The 6,292-nt window shown below is 43.1% G+C and overlaps 1 pseudogene; it reads left to right on the plus strand.

Moving 5' to 3' along the window:
* Positions 1-3,240: 3,240 nt before the first annotated feature.
* Positions 3,241-4,386, plus strand: LOC138157281 (transgelin-2 pseudogene; annotated as a pseudogene).
* The last annotated feature ends 1,906 nt before the right edge of the window (positions 4,387-6,292 follow it).

The following is a 6,292-nucleotide window of genomic DNA, read 5'->3' on the forward strand; positions in this document are numbered from 1 at the left end:
TTCCTTCCTTCCTTCCTTCCTTCCTTCCTTCCTTCCTTCCTTCCTTCTTCCCATGAAACAATGCCTGGCACATAGTTAGGGCTTAATAAATTCTTCCTTGATTGATAAGGTTCCACTTGATCTGAGCCTTGAACAAAGATAATTTTTTTGACAAGTGGAGACAAGCAGGTATTCCAAGTATAGGGGAATGCCTTGGGCAAATGCACCAAAACAGGAGATGGAATATTGAATTCTCAGACTGGCTTATGTATCTGATTGGTCTGGAATGGAGAACTGGTGAAGAGGAGTGGTATTAAATAAATTTTATCTCATTCATTTATTCATTCATTCATTTGTTTGTTTATTTATTCATCTATCTATCTATCTATCTATCTATCTATCTATCTATCTATCTATCTATCTATCTATCTATCTATCTATCATCTATCTATCTATCTATCTATCTATCTATCTATCTATCTATCTATCTATCTATCATCTTTTGCCTTTTGGAGGGCAATTGGGGTTAAGTAACTTGCCCAAGGTTACATGGCTAGTTTTTTTTTGTGGGAGTGTTAAGCATCTGAGCCTGGAACCGAACTTGGGTCCTCTTGACTTTGGGGCCAGCGCTTTACTCACTGTGCCACCTAGCCACCCCTAAATATTATTAAGTAAGGTAAGTAAGATTGTGGAGGGCCTTAAAATTCTAGGTTAATCCTAATTCTGGGTTTATCCCAAAGGTATGGGAAATCATTGAAGGTTTTTCATGGGGAGGGGGTTATGGGGAGGAGAGAGTGAGGTTATGGATGTATCAGAGCTTTGATAAACACCCAGCATCTTGGGATTTGTAGCCTCAAAGGACTTCCCTCTCCATCCTGTTCTTTCTAGTAGGTTTTCTCAATGCCTGGGAGGGACTAAGGATACTACTCTGTTGCTACTGTTCAGCTCCTAGCCTGTCCTTTCCTACCTCTGTCTGCTCTTTCTCAGACTGTGTTTCTTTTTAAAAAGTCCCAGTAGTGACTTGAGTCTGCCTTCCAGCTTAAAGATCACAACAATCAAGTCACTCCCCAGACAGAGAGGGAATTTTTTCTGGACTGCAAACCTCAGGATGTTAGTCATTTCTCAGACTTCAGTTGCCTGAATCACTGGGACTGGACAGATGGTGGTCCTAAAAGGAAGATTATACCTCAGTGGGTAGAGGGGTGATCATATGCTTTAGAGTTGGAAGATATCTTAGAGATCATCTGGTGGGGGGGGGGTGGATTCTTCACTTTTGTTTTGTTTGTTTAGTTGTGTTATTGCTTTTTTTCAGGAACCACTTTGACAGTCTGGAGAAGTCTATAGAGCCCTTCTCAGAATTTGTTGTTCAAGTCATTTCAGTCATGTCTGACTCTCCATGAGCCCATTTGGAACTTTCTTGGCAAAGATACTGGAGTGGTTTGCCATCTCCTTCTCCAGGTCATTTTACAGATGAGGAAACTGAGGCAAACAGGGTTAAGTGACTTGCCCAGGGTCACACAACTAGGAAGTATCTAAGGCCAGCTTTGAACTCAGGAAGATGAGTCTTCCTGACTCCAGGCCAAGCACTCTATTCATTGTGCCACTTAGATGCCATTTCTCAGAATGATATTATCAAATACATAAAATAAAATATATAGGAATAAAAAAGAGATCAATTAAAAAATGTACCCTCTTCCCACCCAAATTCACAAATACCCTAAAATCTCCAAACATTTGAAAGAGAGAATACAGGACCATAATTGAGAGCTAGAAGGGGGTTGGAGGGGTCGTCAAATCTATCCTCTTCATTTTACCAAGTAGAAGGGAAACTTGTAGAAGGAAAATGACTTCTCTAAGGTTATGTCATAAGTCATCCAGCTTATCACTGCTTCATCTGCAGATTTTAGTTCAACAAAAAACATTTGTTAAGCACTTAAGTATTTGTAATTCATTCTCCTAGGTGCTGGGGATATAAAATAACAATCCCTGCCTTCAAAGGGCTTATAATTTACTGGAATAAAAAAAAAAAAAAACAGCCTCTTGCCTCTGTTCTGTAGCAAAAAAAAAAAACCCCAAACCTAACAAAAACTATCCCACTCAGCCTCTACCCCACTAGGAATGGGGGTAAACAAAGGACATAGATAAAAGATATAAGAAAGACAGAAATTCATCTCCATCACAAAGAATCCAGATAGAACTCGTTTTAAGGAAGGACTGGGGAGTGAAAAAGCCATGATATTTTATTCCTGTTCTCCTGAATTGAAAGTAGTTTTCATTCTTTTTTCTTTTTTAAATAGTTGAAGAAGAGAAAGAAGCCAGATTGGAGGTGGCAGGAGAAGAGGTGACTTAGAAAGCATGTAAGTAAAACAATATAAATTATGCATGGAGGAGACGAAATAAATTTTAAGAGGAAAGAAACTAGGATAAGTGCGAAGACTTTCTGTTACACATATAGGAAGAGAGTTGAAAACTGGTGTCAGATCAGATTGTGGAGAGTCAAATGAATAAATGACTCCTTTTAAAGTGGAAAAGTAGAAAAAGTCACATTCCCTAGGTGAAGATACATGGATACATCATCTTCGGGAATTAATATGAATGTGTTTGATCTTGTGATGGAAGACAGGAGGGCAGCTCTGGCACTCAGCAGCAGGAAGAGAAAAGTTAGTTGATTCTTTTTTTTTTTCCATTTTCCAAATGCTTTATTAACTTCTGGTTTACATCATTCATTTCTGCCAGATTTTGAGTTACAAATTTTCTCCCCGTTTTTCCCCTACCCACCGCCCCAAAATAGTGGTCCCACAGGATATCCCCTCCTCCAATCTGCTCTCTTCCATATCTTCTCCCATACCCTCTTCGACTTTTCCAGTAGGGCATGGTGGATCTAGAATATATACACATATTCACATATGTATTCATATGCCCATATACCCTCATATATAGACATATATATATATATATATATATATTTATATTCCCTTCAACTATTTTCATACTGACAAAAGTTTCATCAGTTACAATTATAGTTTTTCCATGTAGGAATGCTAATAGTTCCACTTTGATAAGTTCCTTATGGTTTCTTTTCCCTGTTTACTTTCTTGTGCTTCTCTTGTTTCTTGTATCTGAATGTCAGATTTTTCTATTCAACTCTGTTTTTTTCATCAAGAATGCTTGAAAGTGGCCACTCACTGTGCGCCATGCCCCAGCCCGTTACTCTCTCCATCCACCACCTCGCGATAAAGATACCTGCATCACCATCTCAGAATGGCCAACAGGGGACCTGCTTAAGGACTGAGCCAGGAGGTACAGCAGAAAATCGAGAAGCAGTATGATGCTGATCTGGAGCAGATTCTCATTCAGTGGATTACCACACAGTGCCACAGGGATGTTGGGCGGCCCCAGCCTGGGTGAGAGAAGTTCCAAAACTGGCTCAAAGATGGCATGGTGCTGTGTGAACTCATCAATGGGCTATACCCTGAAGGCCAGGGCCCAGTAAAGAAGATCCAGGCTTCAGGCATGGCCTTCAAACACATGGAACAGATTTCTCAGTTCCTACAGGCAGCAGAGCGCTACGGCATCAATGCCACTGATATCTTCCAAATGGTGGACCTCTGGGAAGGAAAGAATATGGCATGTGTGCAGTGGACATTGATGAACCTGGGTGGGCTGGCAGTGGCTTGGGGTGATGGGTTCTTCTCTGGATATCCTAACTGGTTTCCTAAGAAGTCCAAGGAGAATTCCTGAAATTTCACAGATAACCAACTACAGGAGGGTAAGAATGTCATCGGGCTGCAGATGGGCACCAACCGTGGGGCCTCTCAGGCAGGCATGACTGGATATGGGATGCCATGCCAGATCCTCTGATCACCACTCTTCCTCACCCTCCCTTAAATGGTTAACATATTTCTAGTAGTGACATTCCTAGGAAGCCTGTGGAACTCTCAAGCCCCTTCTGTTCCAGCTCTTCCTCTTCCCTGCCTACTCCTATCCATTGGTGGCACTGCTTCTCCTGTTGTGGCTACAGGTGCTGAGCAATGCCTTCTCACCTTGAATTTACTCTAATACACTCCCTGTCCCCCAAGTCAGCAAAACTGGACCAACCCCCCCATCATCCCTTCTCCTGGACCAAAACTGGGGAGTACTGACCCCTTCAACATTCCTGTTCATTCTCCCACCCTGGTTTGTCATCTCATTTGGGAATTTTGCACCCATATAGCCATTCTTTAGGCCAGGGTTCAGGGCACTGCCTTGAAAGGAGCTGACATGGGACCAATTTCTCTTCTACAAGGTTGCTCTTCCTGCTCCCTCCACCCCCAGCCTTGCTTCTGTGGGGATTTAATTTATAGGGAGGGGCCTATTGTGGCTGCTGTCCTGGCCACAGCTGGACTTTGAAAGCCACACATCTGGGTAGGCCTCTCCTTGGCAGGGGCCTCTTTTTCCCTCCGTCCCTCCCTTCTTGGCATTCCCTTTTTCCTGTTCCCTTCTTCATCCAGTGGCCTGAGACAGGATTAGGGGTGGAGTGGATGTCCAGGGAGGTGGGTTGGCCTTGCCTTGTCTTCTCTCCTCAGTCCTTCCCCTCTTCCACAAAAGGCCCACCCAAAGTCTGAGACTTGACGAATGTGAATTGCTGATCTGAATAAAGATTCCCAGTCTTTGTAAAAAAAAAAAAAGAGTGCTTGAAAGTCCTCTATTCCACTGAAATGACCATATATTCCCCTGAAGCATGATACTCAGTTTTTCTGGGTAGGTGATTCTTGGTTTTAATCCCAGCTCCTTTGACCTCTGGAATATCATATTCCAAGCCCTTCAATCTCTCAGTGTAGAAGCTGCCAGATCCTGGGTTATCCTGATTGTGTTTCCACAATATTCAATTATTTCTTCCTGGCTGCTTGTAATATTCTCTCCTTAATCTGGGAATTCTGGAACCTGGCTACAATATTCCTAGGAGTTTTCTTTTTGGGATCTTTTTTTAGGAGGTGATCAGTGGATTCTTTCAACCTCTATTTTGCCCTCTGGTTGTAAAACATCAGGGCAATTTTCTTTGAAAGCTTCCTGGAGAATGATTTCTAGGTTCTTACTTTGATCATGGCTTTCAGGTTGTCCAATAATTTTTAAATTATCTCTCCTGGATCTATTTTCCAGGTCAGTGGTTTTTCCCATGAGATATTTCATATTGCCTTCTATTCTTTCATTTGTTTGGATCTGTTTAACAGCATCTTGCTTTCTCATAAAGTCATTAGCTTCCATTTGCTCCAATCTAATTCTGAAGGAATGATTCTCCTCATTGAGCTTTTGAGATTCTTTTTCCATCTGGCAAATTCGGCTTCTTAAGGCATTCTTCTCCTCATTGCCTTTTTGAGCCTCTTTTGCCAATTGATTGAGTTAGTCTATTTTTTAAGATGTGATTTTCCTCAGTCAGGCTGTTGACTCTAATTTCGTAATTTTCTTGCATCATTCTCATTTCTCTTCTCATTTTTTCCTCCACTTCTCTTATCTGCTTCTTAAGGTCCTCTATGGCCTGTAACCAGCTCATATTTTCCTTTGAAGCTTTTGGTACAGGAATTCTGACTTCACTGTCTTCCTCCTGTTCCATGCTTTGCTCCTTTTTGTTCCCAAAATAGGAGTCTTATGTTGGAATCTTCTGTTTGCTTTGTTTCCTTTGCCTGGTCATGTTGCCCCTCAGTCACTTGACCCCTGGGCTTTATGCCACAGTAGGACTCTGCCACCAAACAGGGCAGTTTCCTCCCAAATGCTGGGATTTTTTCAGCTGCCGGAGGTATCAGATGGTTGCCCTCTTTGAGGCCTCCAAGGGCTCTGGCAAGCTGGACACATGCCCCAGAACCTCCACCCTAGACTGCAATCCAGATCCAAGCAGGTTAAAGCAAGAGCAATCACCTCTCAGACTGGTTGCTTGGTCCTCCTACACTCTGCAGGCCAGGAGCAGAAGCTGCCACATGTTGCTGGCTGGCTGTGCTGGTTTCTCAGTGGCTTCTCGCCCCAGGGGCAAAAGCCATGCACTCCCACTTACTGGGTCCCAAAGTCCAGACTGCACTGACCTCTCACTTTGTCCTTTTCATCTGTATGTTGATAATTCTGGAAACGGCCACAGCTGCTGCTGATCTGGGGTCCCTCCTGCAGGCGGCTGGTCAGGCCTGCCCTGGGGCTAAAACCTCCACTCATGGGGCCTGGGCTTGGCTCCCAGAGCACTGCGTTGGCTGATTCCTGCCCTTCTGCCAGGCTGTCCTCAGTGGAAGTTTAGCTTCTCTGTGTCATTTTGTGGGTTCTACAGCTCCAAAGTTTGTTCAGAGTCCCCTTT

The sequence above is a fragment of the Petaurus breviceps genome, unplaced genomic scaffold (assembly GCF_028583685.1).
Source record: "Petaurus breviceps papuanus isolate PSGF00001 unplaced genomic scaffold, PetGlider_PUasm1.0 171, whole genome shotgun sequence".
Taxonomy (NCBI): Eukaryota; Metazoa; Chordata; class Mammalia; order Diprotodontia; family Petauridae; genus Petaurus; species Petaurus breviceps.